The sequence below is a fragment of the Mustela putorius genome, unplaced genomic scaffold, assembly GCF_011764305.1.
Source record: "Mustela putorius furo isolate JIRA1106 unplaced genomic scaffold, ASM1176430v1.1 tig00003850_pilon_pilon_pilon, whole genome shotgun sequence".
Taxonomy (NCBI): Eukaryota; Metazoa; Chordata; class Mammalia; order Carnivora; family Mustelidae; genus Mustela; species Mustela putorius.
The window spans coordinates 16,074,292-16,098,354 of NW_025422002.1; the positions used below are offsets into that span (position 1 = coordinate 16,074,292).

Below are 24,063 nucleotides of genomic sequence, written 5' to 3' on the forward strand. Positions count from 1 at the left end.
AAAAGAAAACCCTTGTAGATTATCCCCAGCATTACTAGTCCATTTCTTGCCCTCCATTACTGCAATGAATTACAAACAGCTATCTGGGCCCCTGGCTGGGCCTAGGTTTTTGGTCATTAAAGCCCTGAAAGCTGGTTTTTGGTGACCTGATGGACTCTGGTACCTGACAGATTGTTTTCTCCTTTTTTTTCTTTCCATCTTGTTTTCTTTTTTCTTCATTCTCCATTTTTTCGTTTTTCCCATTTTTTTTTCTATTTTCCTTTTTCTTTTTGGTTCTATTTTCTTATTTTTCTTCATTGTCTTTTCTCACTTTTTAATTTTATTAGCATAATTAGTAAGCATAATTTTATTTTATATCATTAGTATTAGTGTTGTTAGCACAGTTGGCACTGCCACTTAGAATGGTTAGCAGATCACCATGCAGTAGGACCTTGCAGCCATCTCTGGTAACTAATTACCCATATCTACAATTATGAGCTCCAATTATGAGACCATTGGGCAGGGTAACTTTGCAATGGTGGAAGTTGGCCCAGCACATCTTGATGGGGACAGAGGCTGTGAAGGTCATTAAGGAGAGTCAGCAGAGCTCCTCCAGTTTCCAGGCACTTTTCCATGAAGCACTTTCTATGAAGCACACAGCACAAAGACCCTGAATCACACCAATATTGTAAAGCAGAGGTGACTGACACTGAGGAAGCACTATTCCTTGCCTGCGAGTACGTTAGTGGAGGAGACCTGTTTGGTTGTTTACAGTGGACCATGGCCACATGACAGACAAAGAAGCCAGAGGCAAATTCCAGCAGCCAGTAGCCACTGTGCAGTAGGGCATAATCCACAGGGACCTGAAGCAGAGGAACCTGCTCTGTGACACTGAAAGTAAAAACTGCAGACTTTGGCCTGAGCAATGAGTTCACCACTGGCCATAAGCAGAAAACCTATTTTAAGAGCCTCCCTTATACTACCCCAGAACCCTTCCTGTGCCAAAAGTACAATGATCCAAAGTCACCCTCTGCCCCACACTCCCCCCTTCACCCACTCTGGTGAATGTGTGAAACATGCTAATCATTCTGTCACCATGGTCACTGGTGTCCCTGCCTTTTGTGGGAGAGGACTTATGAGAGCTATGAAAGCAGATCCTGAAGGGGCAATACCATATTCCAATATCCTTACCTCTTGAATGTGAAAACCTCAAGAAAATTATGACCCTCAACTCCAGCAATAGAGGAACGTTAGAAAATATTATGAGGGATCCATGGATAAATAAGGCCAGAAGGAGAAACTCAGATCTTTATACATAAAGTGCCTCATGACAAGAAGGACTTCCAGGGTGACCAAGGTCATGATGAACATGGGCTATGGGTGGGATCCAGGACTCAGGAACAGCACTGAAAGTACCAGAGTGTGATGGCCACCTCAGTGACACCAAGAAACCCAAGGTGGAGGGCCACCCCCATGATAGGAAGTCCCTCCTCCCCTTCTGCTGACCCTAATAACTGCATTCTTCCCCCAACCTAGCAGGTTCAGCAGGTGTCTGACAATGCAGTAAACAATACGTGCAGCAAGCCTGCTATTCCCACCTGGCTCTGCAAGGCGGAAAATCAGTGGTAGAGGAGTACCAGAGCTCAGAGTAGAAGCCCATGGCGCCTGCCAGTCCTGCACCTAGTCTGTCAAGGACCACCCTCCCAGCTCAGCCCCCTACCAGTGGCCCTGGGACCTCCTCCACCTCCAGCAGCAGGAGCACAGCACCAGAGGGAACCAACTGTCCTCAATGTGTGTCTGTAAGAAGAAATCCTTTGCAAACCAGGCAGCCTGATGGCATGACCCAAACCTCTCCCTCCTGTCACAACCAGGGCCAACAGAGATGGCTGCCAGGCTCCTTTTTATTCTAAGACACTTCTGTTTTTAGACTGTCCAGCAAGAATCAGAAAACAAAATATAGTGAAGACAACTGAATCTCTCATGGTGGATGGCCAAGGCAGAAATCAAATCAAAGACCATGGGGAGGTTGACTTGCACTCCCTAAATTTTAGATGAAAAGAAAGAAGACGCTGAACTCCATCGAGCCTGACAACACAGTACAGATCAGCCAGAGACTAGGCACAAAACAGCTGCAGACGGGAGCAATATAAGTAGTACAGGCTGTGTGTGCAAGATGCTTGGGGAATAGGATCAGGTTATTACTGATAAGGAAAGATTTACTTTTGCCACATACCATTTGTTTTCCGTATGTCTATTTTCCCATTATTCAATTCATTTACTGATATTTTTTGTATTTAGTTGAATTTTTAATGTAATTTTTTCCAGGGGCTCTGCATCATTCCTTCTTCAGCTTAAGGAGCAGCCACGATATGGACTTTTGCTGGGTGTCTCCGTGAAGTGAAAACTACTGGGGGGTCTTGCTCCTGCAGTTCAATGTTCCAGCCCAGGATGACACGTCATGTCGGCTTACAGCTCACTGGCTAGAATGAGTCACACCATACAAGAAACTAAGGAGTGTGATTCTCTTGTGGACTTGGAAAGCACACAGTTGGAAATATTTGGGAACTAGGATGAGTTTTACAGTGGCTTGCTGTAGTAATAATAAATGTAATTTATTATTTACTTGAGAGAGAGAGAGAGATCACGCATGCACTCAAGTGGGGAGAGGGATACAGGAAGAGAGAGAAGCAGACTCCCTGCTGAGCAGAGAGCCCAACACAGGTCTCGATCCCAGGACCCCAGGATCATGTCCTGAACTGAAGGGAGGCACTACATGACTGAGCCACCCAGGTGTCCCTGGCATCCATGATTTCTGATGAGCAATCAAGTGTGAAAATCTTTAGAATTCCTTATATATGACAAGTTGATTCTCTTGCTTTCAGGTTCTTGTTGCTTTGCAAATTCAAGTTACAATTTGACTGTAATGTGTCCTGGCATAGATTTCTTGAGTTTATCCTCCTTGGAATTCATTAAGCTTCTTAGATGTGTAAATTCATTAAATTCTGGAAGTTTTCGGCCATTTGATTTTCACAAATGTTTTGTTCCTCTCTAAATATTCTACCTCTGGAGCACCTATGAAGTGTATTGACATGGATGATGATGTCCTGCAGATCTCTCAGGCTGTGTCATCTTTCGTAATTCTTTCTTTTTTTCTGTTCCTCAGGCTGAATAATTTTGATGGTCTTCAGCTTGCCAATCTTTTCTTCTGTCTGCTCACATCTGCTGCCAAACCTTTCTAATAAATTTCATTTTGGGGCACTTCAGTGGCTCAGTTGGCTGAGTGTCTGACTCTTGGTTTGGGCTCAGGTCATGATCTCAGGTAAGACTGAGCCCTGCTCTGGGCTCCCTGCTCAGCAGGGAGTCTGCCTGAGATTCTCTCTCCCTCTCTAAAATAAACGAATAAATCTTTAAAAAAATGTTTCATTTCAGTTACTGTACTTTTTTTTCTGCTCCAGAATTTGTTCCCTTTTTATAATTTCTTTCTTGATGGTCTCATTTTGTGCAGACATTGTATATTCTCAGTTGCCTTTAGTTCTTTGTCCATGATTTCCTCTGGCCAAGTAATTTAACACAGTGGATTTAAAGTCTTTTATTTACTTATTTATTTGTTTGCTTTTAAAAAGATTTTATTTATTTGACAGAGATCACAAGTAGGCACAGAGAGAGGGGAGGAAGCAGGCTCCCTGCGGGGCAGAGGACCCTGGGATCATGACCTGAGCCGAAGGCAGAGGCTTTAACCCACTGAGCCACCCAGGTGCCCCTAAAGTCTTTTTTTTAAAACAAGAGTTATTTACTTATTTATTTTAGAGAGACAGAGAGAGCGCACAAGGGCAAGCAGGGGAGAGGGAGAGAGAAGCAGACTCCTTGCTGAGTATGGAGCCCAAAATGGGGCTCTATCTCACGACCCCAGGATAATGACCTGAGCCAAAAATCAAGAGTTGGGATTGTCAGCTATGCAGGCACCCCAATTTAATGCTTATTATTAATTCCAATATCTAAGCTTCCTCTGAGATGGCTTCTGTCCAGTTCCTTTTTTTCCTGTGAACGGGTACATTTTCCTGTTTCTTCATATGCTTCACACTTTTTCTTCTTGTTGAGAAATGAACCTTCTGAAATCTCACTCCCCTGTTCCTCAGGGATTGCTGATTGTTATTTGCTGAGAGCTGGAATTGTTCATTTGTTAGCACAGCACTCACTTAGGAAAGATCAGCACTCTATCCCTTCATGAAGTACATCTCCATCCAATCAGGTTCCACAGTTCCAAGATAGTTGATTCCAAAATACTCTTTCCAGGTCAGTGGCTGACTTTGTAGAGGGACTGACTTCTAATGCTTCCCCCTCAGTCATCTTGTGTGACATCACTGTAGTCTATAGTCTTTTAAGTATCAGTGAACTTGTCCAATTTTCACACCCTGACCAAACTTATTCAAGCCTCTGAATCACTGCTAATTCTCTCAGCAGAAAATGCATGCATATTTTTTGGATATAAGTATGATTTGTTTTCTAGTTTTAGTAAAGGATCAGGATGAGTCTTTCTCCTTAAATGTTACCATCTTTCTTGAGGTGCCTGGGTGGCTCAGTCAGTTAGGCATCTGCCTTAGGCTCGGGTTGCGGTCCCAGGGTCATGGGATCATTGGGCTCCCTGCTCACTGGGAAGCCTGCTTTCCTTGCTTGTGCTCTCTCTCTCTGGCATATAAATAAATAAAATCTTTTTTTAAAAAATGTACCATCTTTCTTAAATCTCTTGCAACTACAGAAGACCATCACAGGAAAGGAAATGATAAGCGGCAAAAGACAAAGATCATCTAATAGCACAGATTGAAAATACCAAACTGGTGGCTCCTGGGCTTAAGTACTGTTCAAAATACTAAAAGTGGTATGTGAGTATTAAGAGAGAGGTAGCTGACTGGGAGCATGACACAGAATTTACTTTAGGAGTCTTTTTATTCTGGGTACAACGATCTGGTGCTCTGAAGCTATACTTCAGAGCTGGAGTTAATACTTCGAACTCTGTGCTCAGAACACATTAGGGACTTGAATATTTGCTAAAATATTTAGCTTCCTTTGTCTTAATAGAGGCAACTTTCTGGAAGCATACACAAGAAAGGATACAAAAAATGCTCCATACAGGTAAAGTACTTAGTTCTCACTCTAGAAACCCTCTCTCTCTATAACATGGCTTTTTGGGGGGTACCTGGGTAGCTCAATCAGTTGGGCATCCAACTGTTTTTTTTTTTTTTTAAGTTTTTTTTTATTTATTTACTTAACTGAGAGAGGGAAAGAAGAAGCAGACTCCCCACTCATCAGGGAGCCTAATGCAGGGTTCAATCCCAGGACCCTGAAATCATGACCTGAACTGAAAGCAGACCCTTTACCAACTGAGCCACCCAGGCGCCCTGGGCATCTGACTCTTGATTTCTGCTCAGGTCATGACACTGGGCCATGCATGGGGCTCCACCTCACCACAGAGTCTGTTTGTCTCTCTCCCTCTGCTCCTCTCCCTGCTCTCTCTCTCTCAAATAAAATCTTTAAAACAAGCCTTTTTTGAAGCAATAAATTTGTATCAGCAGGATATGCTGGGAGTTAAAATGTTTAGGAAATTAAGGTTCTAACGGTCAGCAATTTCCCCCAAACACAGTATTCCTCCAAAAACAGCCAAAATACCTCAACAATTAATCTGTCAATGGCTATGAATATGAACGAGTTTTCACTATGACATTATCATTGGTTAGGAGCAATAGAAGTTTGGAACTTCTATTCAGTTATCACCAGAAATGGATACAAATAAGGGTACCACACCATGCCCGCACTGCCCATGCATCTTTGTTTAGCGAGCAATCTTATTTTTTTTGGAGCAGTTAGCTCTGTTTCCTCTTTCACCGTTTCTGCTGCGCTTCCAAGCACAAGATGCCTGCCTCCATCTGCACAAAACCTGTCAAATAGGTGTCCCTACTTTTAGAGCCACGGTCACCATCTTAGATGAGGCTTGCACATACCCTACCTATGCTATTTTAGTTGTAAATCCTTTGAACTAGAATAATGTCCCTCATATTTTATTATTTCCTTTCAAATATGTAAATATGGGTATGCCTGGGTGGCTCAGTGGGTTAAAGCCTCTGCCTTCAGCTCAGGTCATGTTCCCAGGGTCCTGGGATCGAGCCCCACATCAGGCTCTCTCCTCAGCGGGGGACCTGCTTCCCTTCCTCTCTCTGCCTGCCTCTCTGCCTACTTGTGATCTCTATCAAATATCATTTTAAAAAAATATATAAATATGGACAGATTATCACAATGAAATGTGGTTAATATGAAGATGAAGTACCACAAATATGTCTGCCTTTATTCACATCACAGTACTTCCTACCTCGTCTCTTGAATAATCACATACCCAAAAAAAACAAAGCCTGCCATACCGAGTAGCGGTGTATACCACGCCAGCTTTCTTACTGTATTCAGCCCCAATCTCTCCTCCTCATTTTTGAGGCCTACCATCCTGTCAAATCTATCACCTCCAATCAGTCACTGCCAAGAATCTAGACGCCCTACTTCCGGGTTCTGCCAAATTAACATACTGGGAAGGTAATGGGTCCACTTCTCTCCTTTCCTTGATACAACTCTCTCAGCCAAGAAAACCCAAGTGGTGAAAGAACTCTGCCCCTACTTCACAATACATATTCAAAACATAAACACACAAAAGCAGACTTACATGTATGATGAGTGAATATTCTAAAATGTAGCTAGATATTTTTGAAGTAGGGTAAAGAAGAAGACATGCTCCCATTTGTGTTTATTAGGTTGAATCCTATGAAAATGTCATTTTTGTAGGTCAAAACCAAGCAACTTTATAGGGTTCAATGTCTCTATGGTACAGGAGGGATTAAAGTAGGAAAATATTTTATGTTTTCAATGTTTCATTCTGTACAACTGAATGTATGAAGTTTATCATTCCCTCTCCACATCCCAAAACTGAACATCTGGGTCGGAAGCCTGCTATCACATCTTTTCACACTACATCATCCCCTTTTGTGGGTGGCTCCTCACGTGTCACACAGTCAAAAAGAAAAATTCCTTCAGCACAGGAACTATCTTACTTCTCTGGCATTTCCCTAACACAGCACCTGCTACAAAGCATCCTTTGGATACCTGCAGGTCTGAATGACTACATTTCCACCTCTCCTGTCACTGGGGTAGAACCAGTTCTCTACCACAGCAGCGGGAAGCAGAAAGAACAACTCACTTCTCAGATTCTGACAGGCACGGTTTTATCTTCGCCTGTGAACAACCACAGGTAAGGTTATTCATTAACTACATACACCATTTGTCTAGGCCAGAGTGTACATTACGAGGCTGACCAACATGAGCTCCTCACTTCCCTCCCACATCCCCTTCCCAAACTCACAAGGGAAATCTTGCTATTGCTGCACTTCTCCAGTGGGCTAACAGAAGTCTGGCCACAAGTCTTCACAGAAACAGCATGCCTTTCTCTCCCCCAAGTAGATCATGGATGCTCTGTACCTCCAGATGACTTTATGGGCACACAGAACTGCAAGCCACAGAAGACAGCCACTTGGCAGGGGCAGTGTCCAGTCATATGCAGACAGGATTTCATGTTGTTGTCATGCAGAAATGATTAGCTACAACTTTAAAAGATAAAAAGCAAGGGAAAAAAGGGAAGAACTGGCTGACCAAGTGCGCTTTTTTCCTATCTGAAACAACCGTTTCTCTCAATTCAAACTGCTAACATTTTTTCAACATCAACAGCCCTGAAAATAAAGACTGGCCCAAAATGGTCTACTTTTTATCTGTAAAAAAATTAACTCTCTTCTTTTGTTTTTTATTTTTTAAAATATTTTGTTTATTTATTTGACAGAGAGAAATCACAAGAAGGCAGAGAGGCAGGCAGAGGGAGAGGGGGGAAGCACGCTCCCTGCTGAGCAGAAAGCCTGATGAGGGGCTCGATCCCTGAGACCATAACCTGAGCCAAAGGCAGAGGCTTTAACCCACTGAGCCACCCAGGTGCCCAATTAACTCCCTTCTTATTTGTTACAATTAATTAATAAAAAGAAAATTTTTTGAAACTCATGCCAAGTCTGGGACACTGATATGGAATGTGCTATTAAAATCCTCCACCAGAAGTGACAAAGAAATCTAGTATGTCAAAGTTAAACAAGAAAAGTTGGTTAAAAAACCCATCCAGAGCGCAGATTATGAATTGTGTATGTTCAAATACTGCAAGAAATGACCAGACATGGCAAAACATGAAATGCATAAAAACTTCATGAACATAAAACCTAATACTTGGTTTCCAAAGTCTTTTTGCAACCCGTTGGGTTACAAGGACTGAAAGATATGTACCACTGCCCCACCAAAATCAAGGCTCCTTGGGGGTCAGAAACCAGGTTTTCTACTATTTGTAGAGCTACTACCTTGCCCAAGGCTTGGGATATGGTGGTGCTCAAGAAAACCGACTGGATGAACAATTATACATTATTTGTCCCAGATACACAGGGGAGAGAACTGAGCTGCCTCCCTCTGCCAGAACACTTTAGAAAAAGTTTCTTCTAAATTTCTTGATGGAAGAAGCTGCCAGACAAAGTGATTAAGGGCCCAGGACAATGGGTAGAAAGAAAACCAATTTAATGAGAAGTAAACATATTCTGAACCTAATGCTGACAGAGTTTTATGACAGATGGAAAACCGATGAGCTTGTCAAAATGTATTATGAAGCAGAAGCAAGTAAGACAGTGGTACTACTATCCCAGAGACAAAGAGTGTATCAGAAGAGTTAAAAAGAGATACATGTAGGTAGGTAATCAAGTGTGTGATAAAAAAGATTTTAGTCAGGGGGCGCCTGGGTGGCTCAGTGGGTTAGGCCGCTGCCTTCGGCTCAGGTCATGATCTCAGGGTCCTGGGATCGAGTCCCGCATCGGGCTCTCTGCTCAGCGGGGAGCCTGCTTCCTCCTCTCTCTCTCTGCCTTTCTGCCTACTTGTGATCTCTCTCTGTCAAATGAATAAAATAAAATCTTTAAAAAAAAAAAAAAAAAAAGATTTTAGTCAGTGAGAAAAGGATGACAATGTAGCAAAATACTGCCACATATTTGCAAAGATTCTGATGTCATATTGCATCATACCTAAGAATTTCAATGTGCTAAGTACTGGGGGAGGGGGAGCACTGTTTTTATTGCCCTTTGGATAGGGAAGGCCTAGTATAGTAACTAACATGAAACCCCCAAATCAAAACAAATCAACCACATTGACTACAGGAAAGTTTCTTTACTACAAAACACACCATTAACCAAACCAAGCCATGAGAAACAAGCCTGGAATGTTTATAACATGAAAAAGGGTCAATATGCTTGCTATATAAAAAGTTTAGGTTAAAACAAAAACCTGCCTCACTTGGGCTTTAGAGAAAATAGTCAATTCACAGAAGGAAAAAAATGGCTAATATTTTTTCAAAAGCTTAATCTACCCATCAATAAAATGGAAATGAGGTATCATTTAAAATTTTCCCACTAGTTAAACTGGCAGCTATTAAGAAAATCGACAATTGGGGGAGCAACTGGGTGGCTCAGTGGGTTGAGCCTCTGCTTTCAGCTTGGGTCATGATCTCAGGGTCCTGGGATGGAGCACCGTTTTGGGGGGGTCTCTGCTCGGCAGGGAGCCTGGTGCTCACCCCCCGCCTGCCTGTCTGTCTACTTGTAATCTCTGTCAACTAAATAAATAGATAAAATCTTAAAAAAAGAAAGAAAGAAAGAAAATTGACAGTTGGCAACTACATAAATTGAATTCAAAGGCTACAAATGTTAAGTAGACAACCTTCTTGGAGGCAGTATGGTAATGAATGCCAAATTTTAAGTATGAATAACAACTACAAGGAAATGATCAAACAAGTGGATGAAGATAAATATTAACTGTCTTCTTAAAAAAAATTTATTTTTAAGGAATCTCTAGACATAATGTGAGGCTCTAACTCACAACCCGGAGATCAAGAGTCACAAGCTCCACTGACTGAGCCAGCCAGGAACCCCTTAAATAATTTTCTAAAACAGGAAAGTTGAAAAGTAACTGAAACATTCATTTAGAAGATGGTTAAACTTGGTAAATGCAATATTATACAGCCATTAAAAAAAGTATGTACAGGGGGTGCCTGGGTGGTGCCGCTGGTTAAGCATCTGACTCCTGGTTTTGGCTCAGGTTGTGATCTTAGGGTCATTACACTGAGCCTTGCGTGGGCTGTTCTCAGTGCAAAGTCTGCTTGAGAGATTCTCTCTCCTTCTTCCTCTGCCCACCTCCCCACAAACCCGCACGCGCGCAGGCACATATACACATGCACGCCAATAAATCTAAAAAATAAATAAATAAATAAATAAATAAAACAAAACCACCCAACAACAGTATGTACTGACAAAGAAAGGTGTGTAGTACATACAGAAAAGTTTTTTTTTTTTTAAGATTATTTATTTATTTATTTGTCAGAGAGAGAGAGAGAGAGAGAGAGATCACAAGTAGGCAGAGAGGCAGGCAGAGAGGAGGGGGAACAGACTCCCCGCCAAGCAGAGAGCCCGATGCGGGGCTCGATCCCAGGACCCTGAGATCACGACCCGAGCCGAAAGCAGAGGCTTAACCCACCGAGCCACCCAGGCGCCCCATATACAGAAAAGTTTTTAAAAAGCAAGTTACAGCAGAGTGTGTACTGTGTCATCCCATTTAAATATGAACATATAAGTCTGGAAGTACAGCCACCAAATTATCCAGAAGGGTGATAAAGAACTATTCACTTGCTTCTCTAATCTAGAAACAAGTTCATTTTAGGAAAAATCTGACCACCTAGGGATTTCTTCGTGGCTCAATCAGTTAAGCATCTGCCTTCAGCTCAGGTCATGATCCCAGGGTCCTGGGATTGAGCCCCACATCAGGTTTCCTGCCTGTCACTCCCCCTGCTTGTGCCTGTGCTCACAGGATCTCTCTCTCTCTCTGACAAATAAATTTGTTAAAGTATATTTTTAAAAATCTAAAAAAAAACCCCACAAACCAAAAAACTAAACCACCTACAGCGAGGTTACTTTTGCCCCTCATAAAAAAGTGAACAAGCGGGGGATGCCTGGGTGGCTCAGTTGGTTAAGCAGCTGCCTTCGGCTCAGGTCATGATCCCAGCATCCTGGGATCGAGTCCCACATCGGGCTCCCTGCTCGGCAGGGAGCCTGCTTCTCCCTCTGCCTCTGCCTGCCACTCTGTCTGCCTGTGCTCTCTCTCTCCCCTTCTCTCTCTCTGATAAATAAATAAAATCTTAAAAAAAAAAAAAAGTGAACAAGCGGGACTCCATGTGGGTGATAGTTTTTGAAATGGCTTAATCGGTTCTCAAAGTTTGGTGTCATCTTGCCAGCTGGGATATTGCAAAGCCACTGCAGTATGATCAAGAGCCAAAGAAAGCCAAAATATGAAAGGATCTTGAGGATAGCCAATGCACCACTCTCATCTTTCAGAAGTGCAAATGGAAGCTTAGTAACTTACCTAGAGAGCCATACTGTGGCCCTGCTTTAAAAAGTCTCCAAAATCCTACTGCTTCTGGCCTACTGATTTCAAACAAAAAAACATGAAGAATTTACAGGTATTTCTTTTTTTCAGCCAGAGAACACAACAGATGCACACACACATACACACACCCCCAAAAGCCACTTGGAGAATGTATTTTCATTCTTTCTTTCAAACAATTAAGGAAAATAGATAAATTAGTTTATTATCTACCCTGAAGCCCCTCTCTTAGGGTAGGGTAGAACACATATATAAAATGTGTATAAGACACATATGAAATTCGAATCACAGGCATTCAGTGAAAGCTGAGGAAAGTATGGGCTGAAGTGGCCAACAAAAAGCTTTAAAAATTGAGCTGGTGGGGGTGCCTGGGTGGCTCAGTGGGTTAAGCCGCTCCCTTCGGCTCAGGTCATGATCTCGGGGTCCTGGGATCGAATCCCGCATCGGGCTCTCTGCTCAGCAGGGAGCCTGCTTTCCTCTCTCTCTCTGCCTGCCTCTCTATCTACTTGTGATCTCTCTCTGTCAAATAAATAAATAAAATCTTAAAAAAAAAAAAAATTTGAGCTGGCGGTACCTGAGCCAGGCAGGATGCCAAAAGACAACACAGAAATGAAGGGAAGTGGCAGGAACCAAGCTGAAGGAAATGGGGGAACAAAGTGTGGCATGAAACAGGTAAGTAAAACAACTTCGGGTTAAGTAAAACAATACAGGGTATGCGTCAGAGAAAGGACAAAACCAGGAAGACAAGCCAGAGGTGGAATGTGGAGGGACATAACCAAGGGCAATAGAAAACCAAGGGTTCTGCAGGCAGGGAAGGTAAAGAACCTAAGGACTATTTTTAAGACTATCTGATAGCACCTTACAAGGAGGACTGCAGGGGTGGGGGTTGGAGTGGGTGGTGGGGGTGAGAAATCAGTAAATCTATAGGTTTGTAGGTTTCCAACACTGAAAATGTGGAAGGCAAGGGACCTCTCAGACTCAATTGTTTCTCTCACACCTACTTCTGCAAAGGGTATTTTGGAGGCACTTAAATTGAGATTATCACACATCATTTAAAAGAAACATGTCCTAGGATGGAAAGGTGATCTGTGAGTAAGGCAACTTTTGTATCCTTTTCTGCATTTAAACTGCGGCTGATGGGAACAACAATCTGCAAATGAGCCACTCCGTTCTCCAAGAGCTATTACTACAGGCAAGTCACTGTAAAACTCATCCTAGTTCCCAAATATTTCCAACTGTGTGCTTTCCAAGTCCACAAGAGAATCACACTCCTTAGTTTCTTGTATGGTGTGACTCATTCTAGCCAGTGAGCTGTAAGCCAACGTGACGTGTCATCCTGGGCTGGAACATTGAACTGCAGGAGCAAGACCCCCCAGTAGTTTTCACTTCACGGAGACACCCAGCAACAGTCCATATCGTGGCTGCTCTTTCATCTGAAGAAGGAATAATGCAAAGCCCCTGGAACACTCACACTGCACACACTGGGTGTGTGCAGAAAATAAAGCTAAGGAGCTTTCAACCTTTTTGAGATTACTTGTTGCTGCAGAGTAGCCTTACCTATTCAGTCTCATACTGCTGGAAAAATGACTGCCTGAAAACTTGTATTTCAAAAAGAAACAATAATCAAAGCATCTTTCTTTTATTTTTTAGAAGATTTTATTTGAGAGAGAGAGAGAGAACGAGAGCAAGAGAGAGCACAAGCAGGGGGCGGGGTTAAAAGAGGGAAGCAGGCTCCCCACTGAGCAGGGAGCCCACTGTGGGGCTTGATCCCAGGACACTTAACCAACTGAGCCACAAACCATCCTTGCTCAAGAAAAACAAAAGCAAACAAACTCTTAAATAAACCTGAACAATAAAATTTACATAGGCTAACCTTCCAGATGTGATGTTATTTTTCTCACCACTATTAAGGTTAAAGAAATATCTGACAACTTGGAATATGGAGCACCAGTTCCAATCCCACTACTGGCCTCCATGATACTGAGCACTTCCTTTTGGGTCATTTCCTCATCTGGAAAGAGAGGAATATGCCGCTTCAATTGAACTCTAAGTGAAGCTTAAACAAGGAAATTGCTGATCTCCCTAAGACACTGATTATATATAGGCTCTGTTCCATGTATCAATCATGTGGGGTGGAAGGAGAAAAACAAAAAACAAAAAACAAAAAAACTAAGGCAACTTTTACAAAGAAGCAAGTTCCTGGGAAAGCAATTCCTGTTGAGAACTTTGTAGTCCAGCCCAATAGATACATGACTGTGCCATGCCAATGTTCTCAAGCTTTCTAAAGGCAGGTACCAAAGCCAGCGGAGTCTTTAGCCAGGTACCTGGATGATGGGTTTCTTTTTCCTTCTTTCTTTCTTTTTTCTTTTCTTTTCTCTTTCCTTTTTTTTTTTTTTTTTTTTTTTTTTTTTTTTTTGGGTAAAACTGACTGGAAAGCAGATAGCTAGTATAACAGTTACACAGAACTATTCTCAACAGCTGAAAGTTTGTTTCTTTTAAAAAATATTTTATTTATTTATTTGACAGAAATCACAAGCAGGCAGAGAGGGAGGCAAAGAGAGAGGAAAGGAAGCAGGTTCCCTGCTGAACAGAGAGCCCGATGGCGGGCTGGATCCCAGGACCCTGGGATCATGACCTGAGCCAAAGGCAGAGGCTTTAACCCACTGAGCCACCCAGGAGCCCCATCAACAGCTCCAAGTTTTTGTTTATGTTGCTAGCAACCCTAACTTATCTCCAGCATTTACCTAGTAAAACAAGTTGTCCATAAAGTAAGAGGAACCCACAATGGGCTGGCTGGCTCAAGAGGAAAACCAAACTGTTCTTTCTCCATCCCATCCCTCCCAGGCCAACTATTAATTTGTTTTAAAGACACTTCTGAGGAAGTACCTCTTTGAAGGCTTAAACACATCTGTATTTGAATCACATTTGTATAGGTCCCACTAATCTCTCAAAATGTATTTCTCTAGGTAAATTATAACATCAAAATCATTCCTTATTCTTTTTATTTTTTAAAGATTTTATTTATTTATTTGACAGACAGAGATCACAAGTAGGCAGAGAGGTAGGCAGAGAGAGAGAGGAGGAAGCAGGCTCCCTGCCAAGCAGAGAGCCCAATGCGGCACTCGATCCCACGACCCTGAGATCATGACCCAAGCCGAAGGCAGAAGCTTAACCTACCCTGAGCCACCCAGGCGCCCCCATTCCTTATTCTTAACTGGGGTACCACCTGCCTTACTCAATAGGGGTCATGAGGTTCAAGTGAAAGGATAATGTCCTATCCTAGCATTATGGGGTGAAGGATCACTTCGTTAAACATAAACTCTTCAAGAAGGCACTGGAGTGCCTCCCCTCCCCCATTCCATCTGGCCCCCACACATACAGTCATTCCCAATTTGGAGATATTGCAGCTTCTCCATCTGCCTTAGCATTTCCCTACCTCCATTCATTTGCTTATGCCATTCCCACCAACTATAATGGGTTTCCCAAGTCTCCTCTCCATACCAAAACTCCACTCCACACTGGCCTAACCCCAGCCCTTGAACACCTCTAGCATTTTCTTTAAGCTATTTTTACAGCTCTCATCCGCTTTGTTTTTACAATTATTCCTAAACCTCCAGTGATCTTTATTTTATGCTCCCTACAGCTGCCAGCAGTGTTTTCTTATACTAGACAATAAAAATCTGTCAAATGAATACAGAACACAGTTTAGCATTCAGGAAAGCTCTACATATTAATCACTGGCCCAGAAGCATAACTTACATGCTACAAATAGTAGCTTACTGTGCAAAGTTAGAACTGGTGGGAAAAAAATTAAGTTTACTGAGGAATATTTCAAGATCCATCTTAGAATGATTCATCCCTGCCCCCCCAGAAGTTTGGGGGGTCAAGGGTAAAATCATGTAATATTTTTATTGTCACCAAACACAGGTCTATAGCATATGTACAAAAAAGCTCAAGATCACTCAGCCAGAAAGCTGTTGGTCAAACACCAATATCTAAATGGACAGTCAGAACATGCAAACAGGCCTATTTCTAACATGTGTATGAAGGAATCCAGTATTTTAAGAACTCAAGTGTCAGATCAAAGAAGAGTCTCAATGAAGGTAACATTTATTATGGCTAGATTTATATCCCACAGATGATACTTCTGGGCCAATTCCACCACCAGGAATGGATCCAGATTATAAATGCAAAAACTAATCCACAAGGGCAACTACAGAGGACTAACTACTCACTGGACTGAAACCATTCTGCTTTTCTAACCCTATGAGGATTACAAGACATTTACAAGAGGCTGTCTCAAACTGTAACATACTTGGCTGTAGAAACAACTTCTCTATTCCCTCAAGGACTGCCTACACTGGTAACTGAATGGGGCCATTAAAAAAAAATGGGTTCCTACCAGAGGGGCAAAAAAATGAAAAAAGAAGACAAGTGTTAGCAAAGACATGGGAGTATATGGAACTCTCAAATGCTGCTAGTGGGAGCTTAAGCGGCTACAACAATAGCATAACCAACAGTATCAGCCAGGGTGTTAACAGACACGGGGACGGGATGAAGTGAATCCCCGCCAAACTCGTACACTGAAGTCTAAGTCCCATTACTTCAACACATGACCACCTTTGGAGACAGGGCCTTGAAAGATGGGACTGAGGTTAAATGGGGTCATGAAGGTGAGCCCTAATCAGTATGACTGATGTCCTTCTAAGAAGACTAGGACATGGACGGGTACAGAGGAAAGAACATGGGAGGACATAAAAAGACGCCTAACTACAAGCTAAGAAAAGAGGTCTCAAAACAAATCAACCTGACCAACACTTTGAACTTGAGCTTCCAGCTTCCAGAAATATGGGAAAATAAATTCATTTTGGTTAAGCCACTCAGTCTGTGGTATTTGTTACAGCAGCCCCAGCAAAACAATACAGATACATACCCTAAAACTCAGCCATTCCACTCCTCGGGATTCACATAATAGAAATGTGTATATGTATCAGTCAGACAGACACAAGAACATTCATACAGCATTATTTTAACAGCCACAAATTACAAGCTACCCATATAAGCATCAATAAATTAATAAATACATTATGGTATACCACCTAATGGAATATTTCTGGGCAATGAAAATGGAGTTTACAACTGCACTCAATACAAAATCTCACGAACAACAACAGATCAAAGAAACCAGACACAGAAGGGCACAAAGTGTGTAACGCTACTTACACAAAGTCCAAATCCAGCAAATCACACTGGTGATTTAATAGTGTTAAAAAAAATCAGACTCCTTACCCTGGGAGGAGGGGAGGATAACAACTTGAAGGAGGCACAAAAAGGCTTCTAAGTTTATAAAAATTCTCCAAGTTCACTTATTTGTGTGCTTTTCTTAAGTATGTTCTACTTCATATTCAAAGTTTACTCACAAACAAAAATGAAAAATTACTTAAAAATAAGGGCACCACTATACTTATCTAGTGTCACCATGCCAAATAATTTTTTTCTTTTTTTTTATTTGACAGAGATCACAAGTAGGAAGAGAGGGAGGCAGAGGCAGGGGGTTGGAGCAGGGAGTGGGGGGTAAGCAGGCTCCCTGCTGAGCAGGGAGCCCAATGCTGGGCTCCATCCCAGGACCCGGGGATCATGACCTGAGCCGAAGGCAGAGGCTTAACCCACTGAGCCACCCAGGCACCCCAAGTAACTTCATTCTTGAACTGAATGCATCACGTTCTTTACCTGTTGTCATTAAACATCTGAAAAAACACAACTAGTCTCATGATCCCCAGCTTCCTTTATGAGAGATCCCACAGGTCAAAGACGCAAGACTGTTCAGCTTCCCCCACCACTGTTAAATTCCCACACCATATTTTATTCAACTTCACAAAACAAAGATATTAAAGTATACATTCACAGGAAGAAAACCAGTTAACACAATGTCTTCCTGTGGATAGTGAATCGATTTTTTTTTTCTTTTTACTTCTGTGTTTCCTTAGTTTTTTTATCCTTAAAAAGAACACACTTGTTTAAAAAAAAAAAAAAAAAGAACTTCTTTAATCATCAGCAAAAGAGAAATGGCATTTTATTATTTTATTAAAGATTTATTTATTTATTTGAGAGAAGAGACAGGGAGCGAGCACGTGCATGTGGACACAAGCAGGAGGAAGGGAGAGGGAAAAAATCCTAGAGCAGACTCCCTGCTAAGTGGAGAGCCTGACACAGGGCTCTATCCCAGGACCCCAAAATCATGACCCGAGCCAGAAATCAAGTTGGCCGCTTAACCTACTGAGCAATCCAGGCACCTGAGAAATGCAATTTTATTTTATTTTATTTTAAATTTTTTAGGAAGATTTTATTTTTATTTAATGGACAGACAGAGATCACAAGTACGCAGAGAAGCAGGCAGAGAGAGAGGAGGAAGCAGGCTCCCTGCTGAGCAGAGAGCCTGATGCAGGGCTCGATCCGGATCCCTGGGATCATGACCTGAACTGTAGGCTGAGGCTTTAACCCACTGAACCACCCAGGTGCCCCGAGAAATGAAATTTTAAATAAAAGGTAGTAGGTGGTGTGTGGCTGGCTCAGTTGGAAGAGCATGAGACTCTTGATCTTGGGGTTGTGAGTCCTAGCCCCATGGTCAGTACAGAGATAACAAAAACATAAAACTTTAAAACAAATAAATAAATGGCAGTGGAAGAGAGGCGCCTGGGTGACTCAGTGGTATTTCAGCTCTGCCTTCAGCTCACGTCCTGATCTCAGGGTCCTGGGATGGACTCCCACATCGGGCTCTCTGCTCAGCAGGGAGCCTGCTTCCCTCCTCTCTCTCCCCCTACCTTTCTGCCTACTTGTGATCTTTGTCTGCCAAATAAATAAATAAAATCTTAAAAAAAAAAAAAAGGCAGTGGAAGAAAAATACATTTTTTTACAAGGAGTCAAATGCTAAGATCTTTAAAGGCATCATGTACAATCAAAAAGGCAGAATGGTACATTAGAAATAGCTATGTGTTGGGGTGCCTGGGTGGCTCAGTGGGTTAAGCCTCTGCCTTCGGCCTGGGTCATGGTCTCAGGGTCCTGGGATTGAGCCCCACATCAGGCTCTCTTCTCAGCGGGGAGCCTGCTTCCCTCTCTCTCTGCCTGCTGCTCTGCCTACTTGTGATCTCTCAGTGTCAAATAAATAAAAATCTTAAAAAAAAGAGAGAAAGAAATAGCTATGTGTTTCAGCAGACATAGATGAACATTCTAGCAGCTGGACCACCTGAGGACCCAGAACTATCTCATGCAGAAAAACAGAAAAGGCTACCCTCTCAGCATACAGAGATGCTGTGTGGACCAAATGAAATCCTATGTGAATGGTAAGCACTACACAAACACCCAAAAGCATTTAAAGACAAATACCATGTAAGAAGGTTTTCTACAAAATGTTAATACTCTTTAACAACTGTCAACTGAATGGCAGAGGTCACAGGATTTAAGAGTGGCTGTGAACTTATGGGCTATCCAGATGACCCAGAGTTATTTCAGATCTCTAAGTACACAGAGCACTGTTGGTAGACTAAATACCATATGTTAGAGGCACTACTTTTTATAAAGTCTGTGCTATTACAACTGGGTTTTTATTTTTTCTTTCTTTTAAGATTTTATTTACTTGACAAAGAGACAACAAAAGACGGAACACAAGCAATGAGAGTGGGAGAAGGAGAAGCAGGCTTCCAGCCAAGCAGGGTGCCTGATGTGGGGCTCGTGGGGCTTGATCCCAGAACCCTGGCATCATGACCTGAACCAAAGGCAGATGCTTAATGACTAAGCCACCCAGGCGCCCCTACAACTGGGTTTTTAAAAAGTTAATTCGTATTGGCTTTATCATACATTCCCAAATTACTCCAATTAAAAGCTCACCAAACGTAAATAAACTTTAGATCAAAACTGCATACAAAAATTAGAAACCAACAATAACTATTTAGCTCACAATGTAATTTTTGAAGGATTACTGAACTGAGCTGGGTAACTCCAGGAAAGAGAGCAGCAAGCACAAGCCATCTTTACTTGCAGGGTCAGGGAGAACAGAGACGCTCCTTCACCATGTCTGGCAGCAGTCACACAAGCAAGTTCATTTTGAGAGCCAAGTGAGGTTACAGAATTCCTAACATTGCCCAGGTCCCCAGGCTTCCCTTAATATGCTTCTTTGGATTTGCTCTGCCCTGACAGCAAGCAGTCCAAGTCCACCAGGAAATGGACAACAAAATCAGCCAGACTGAACTCCACGGCAGTGATGACATCACCAAAACAGCCCAGTAGAGGCTTCAGGCCCCCTGCATTAAGTACAGCATCCTCAGGCAAATGAGCAAGGCCAACACTGTATGTCACCACTGGAACCAACTCCCAAGCTTTCTTCCTCCCCCACAGAGACATTTTGCAAGTAGCTATTCTTAAATTTGTTTTTGAAATCACAGCCTCAGTACTAAAATTGAAACTAGTCAGAGGCACTGCTGAAAAGCCTGCTCTGATTTCACCCACCACACATCATTTTTACCTTTGATTCACAAGTCACACTGACCACAATCACCATTAAAAAGTTTTAAAACATTAATGCAAACTATTTCTCTGTGTTTTTTTAGAAAAGGCAGAAAACAGAAGGGAAATGTGAGAACAAATAACTGAAGGGATCAACACGTTGTAAAATGTGTCTGCAGCAAACTGCAGACCCAGAAGCACAGATATCTACTAGATGGCACTAATGGATCAATGTTTGGTAACCCAGGAATGGATGGCTGAGAATACAGTGGCAAACTTACATGGGAGATAAGAGTCAGTAAGAAAGCCAGCAGCCGCAAGGCAGTATGTGTGGGGGGTGCTCATTTCTAGAGCTTCAGTCTCCTTCAGAGGATGACATCAGTACCAAGGGGAACCACTGGTTAGCCTTACTCAGGAGGATTCCTCCTCCATACTTCCCCAGAAAATCTTGCCTATAATTCTTAGTCTAGTATCTAGTCAAATACCCAGCCTTATTTGTTGTATCAAACAGATGCACAGTTACACAATTTGACCACAAAAGTAACAGCAAACACGTCAAATTTCAGAAAGGAACAGTGCATAGGAAGACTATCATAAGAGTGTGGTCTCGGTTTGCTACCCCTTTGCACAGAAAGGCTAATACCAAATGTAAGGGTAGAAATGGTATTAGTACAATTCTCTTTGGAGATTTACTAGAAGCTAATCAAATAACCAAAACCTTCTGCTTCACTTGGTGGTGGGGTCTGGAATCAGATTCAAAGCCGTATTTTACTATAAAACAATGTTCTTTGATTATGGGATTTGGGGGCTTGGGCCTGGTTGGCACAAACAAAACAAGCAAATGCCCAAGTGATTGTTAACAATTACCTGGAGAGATAGACTACACAACTATTTTTAGAGTGCTTTCTCCTACATTCCACCCTGCCATTAGTTTACTCATGCACTTCTACCACGAACACAAAACTCATCTCCTTTTAAAGGGGAGCCAGAGCAGTTGCACAAGATGCAGCAGCATAGGGCTTTATTTAGTAAAATACTGGCATTATAACTGGTGGGCACTATATTAAACTTTCTCCATCAGCTGAAGGAAAAAAAAAAATCCAGCATGCCAAATGTGCCTTTGCTCAAACAACACCGTAAAAGCAGCAAGCATTTGCAGTGTCAAATGGCAATGACATGAACTCCCTCAAGTGAACAACAAAACACCACTAGAGCAAAAGGATAAACTAGTGTTGAAGGTTTCTCTTCCAAAGACAACATCAATTTGAAACTGTAACATTATCTTCCATACTCTCCAGAGCAAACCATACAAATGCTGTTAAATTAACAAAGCCTTCAAGTTGGCTTCAAGAGTCTGGTGTTCTACAAGACTGCCTACTATGGATTCACTTGCTGAGATGAGAAACAACTCCTCTTTCCAAAAGCCTCAGCTTCTTCCACCAAGCCATTCCACAACAGAATTCCTGGCTGTGATCACACACCACTTTTAAATTCCTTTAGGACAATAACCACACCTACATCCCTGACTCAATAAGCAGTAATGTCTAAGAAATGATAGATGCTCAAAACATCTCAATGAATGAAAAGGTGCTCATCATTACTCTCCTCTCTAAATTCAAAACATCATGTAAGACTACCATACTATTTACTCACTTAAATATATCAGTTAAAAAAAAAAAAAAGAAATTAGAATACAACAGGGTTGGGAGGATTCCTCCTCCATACTTCCCCAGAAAATCTTGCCTATAATTCTTAGTCTAGTATCTAGTCAAATACCCAGCCTTATTTGTTGTATCAAACAGATGCACAGTTACACAATTTGACCACAAAAGTAACAGCAAACACGTCAAATTTCAGAAAGGAACAGTGCATAGGAAGACTATCATAAGAGTGTGGTCTCGGTTTGCTACCCCTTTGCACAGAAAGGCTAATACCAAATGTAAGCCAAATGTAAGCCTGGATGGTATCTTCAGAAGTACTCACAACTCACCTTCCAGTTCTTAGACTCAAATCTGAGCAAACTCTCCCAAGTCTGAAGAGAAACACACTAATAGGAGACTCTATTAATCCATAGATGAGAAGTCATGCGGCTAATCAGCTGCTTAAGTCACAAGGAAGAGACAAGAGCCTGTTCTTTTGGAATCCAAAAGAAGACAGAGTATTTTCAACAGGAAAGAACTAACTGGCCAGATACTCATGTACTAAGGTTTTAAGAAAGGTTCACATGGCAGGATTGGCAGGCATAATTCGTTTGACAAAACATTTACGTAACAACATTTTTCAGACCTCATTCAAGCACTTCGCTAAAACCGTAGAGCATCTAATATTAGCACTACACTACAAAAAAGCCTATGTTAAAAGTTACAACCGCAAATGGAATACCTCATGATTTTAAGGTAGAACTAAGGTGGCTGTAAGGTAAAAGCAGAGCATTTCAAATAGGATCACTAGAAACAAAGGAGGCACAGAGAGGAAGACACTGGGTGGCAAAAGACAGATAACAAACTTCAGGAGCATCGGAAAGCAGTGCAACCCAGAGACCAGTCGAGTACAGTACTCCGGAATCTGACTGCCTCAGCTTGAACCTTCGCTACTTAACTTACTTATCTGTGTGACCTTGGCCAAACAACTTAATCTATCCGTTGTTTAACAATAATAGTACTTCAAAGGCTGTTCTGAGCCTCAAACGTAAAAATCCTTGCAGTTGTCTTGCCACGCTGCCGAGACCACAACCAGCGCTCAAAATGTTTGCTATTATTCTTCTCAATTTTCCACTCTTACGAAAGAAACACTTGACATCAAGCTTTAAGGCAGTAAGAAGTCCCTCAACGCGGTGGAGACCAAACCCCATCTTTCCCCCAGTAAGTTTGAAAACTTCCTTCGGGATCTACCACAACAGACTTAAGACAAAAAGCTCCCTGTCTCCCCGAGCCAGAGGCGTCTCACATGTATACAAGTGCTTGGGGCGAGCCCACTGCACGTGACCTGACTCACTGCCTTGACTCAGTTGCCTTCGGAGAACCTCTCTCACTAACAGGGTCAGGCTGTTCACTGAAGATACAGATGGGAACGTGGCTCAGCCCTGGGCGCCTGTTAGCAAGGCCCGCGCGATCCGGGGCGCCCGGGCTAGCGTCCCCAGGCAAGGCAGCGGGCGGGGTCGACTCCGACAAACTCCGGCTCGCTGCTCCAAGGGACTCAGCCCAATAGCGCGTCCCGCAGCGGCGCAGGCCCCCAGTGTCCAGAGGCCACCCAGATCAGAAGACCCTCCGGCTTGGTTCTTGACGCTACCAGCAAACGAGGCGTCCCGGACCGCCAGTCTGCGGTCGGCAACCCGGCCAGAGGTCACACCCGAAGACCTCTGACCTCCCCCACGGCCGGGTGCGGTCCGGGCCTGCTCTTGGGCCTTGAGCGACGCAGGGTTCCCCCGCGAGGCCTCGCTGGGCCTAGAGCTTGCCCAAGACAGGGACGACGCGAGGCCCGGGCGACCGAGAAGCTGAGGGGGATGGGGCCAGGCCACCCGCCAGGCTGGGCCCGCTGCTTACCGCGGCCGCTCCGCTTGGGGCTCCGGGCCGGGCGCGTCGCTAGGGCTCCCGCCGAGGAGGAAGTACAAGGGAGGACAGGGGCTGAAGAGAAGTCCAAGTTCCGGTTCCAGCGGACTCCTCGGCACTCCACAAGCCTTCAACGCCGCCGCTGCCGCCGCCTTGGGCTTTATGGCCAAGACTCCGGCTCCGCTCCCACTTCCGCCACCGCCGCCGCCCCGAGCGGAAGTACTTGTCACGAGACTCTCGACGCCAAGAGTGCGGGGGAGGAGCCCCGCCTCAATCTTGCGTCACGTTCCGGCCGCTTTTGGGCTGAGCCTGGATCACGTGGCACAAACATGTCTGCCCCCAATTGGTTGTTGCCATCTTTGAGGCTCGTACAATGAGAAGAACGGCGCCATGTTGAATCCGCACACGGCTGTCTCAGCCGTTTCAGCTGTCTCGCCTTTCCCTCCCACTCCCGCGTTCCCCTAGAATAATGAATGCCGAAGAGAGGACGAGAGCAAACTGGCTC

At 43.2% G+C, this 24,063-nt stretch overlaps 1 protein-coding gene across 3 annotated transcripts in view; it reads right to left on the reverse strand.

Annotated features, from left to right (window-relative positions):
* Positions 1–23,786, reverse strand: part of RAB7A (RAB7A, member RAS oncogene family) — a 72,809-nt gene extending 49,023 nt beyond the window's left edge. For 2 of the 3 annotated variants that reach the window (XM_004738629.3, XM_045063390.1), the window contains exon 1: positions 23,553–23,786. The gene's annotated coding sequence lies outside the window, so the exon portion shown is untranslated. Of the gene's footprint in view, positions 1–7,375; positions 7,399–23,552 lie in introns of those variants that run through there. The other variant, XM_045063391.1, reaches the window with a different exon arrangement.
* Between the last annotated feature and the right edge of the window lie 277 nt (positions 23,787–24,063).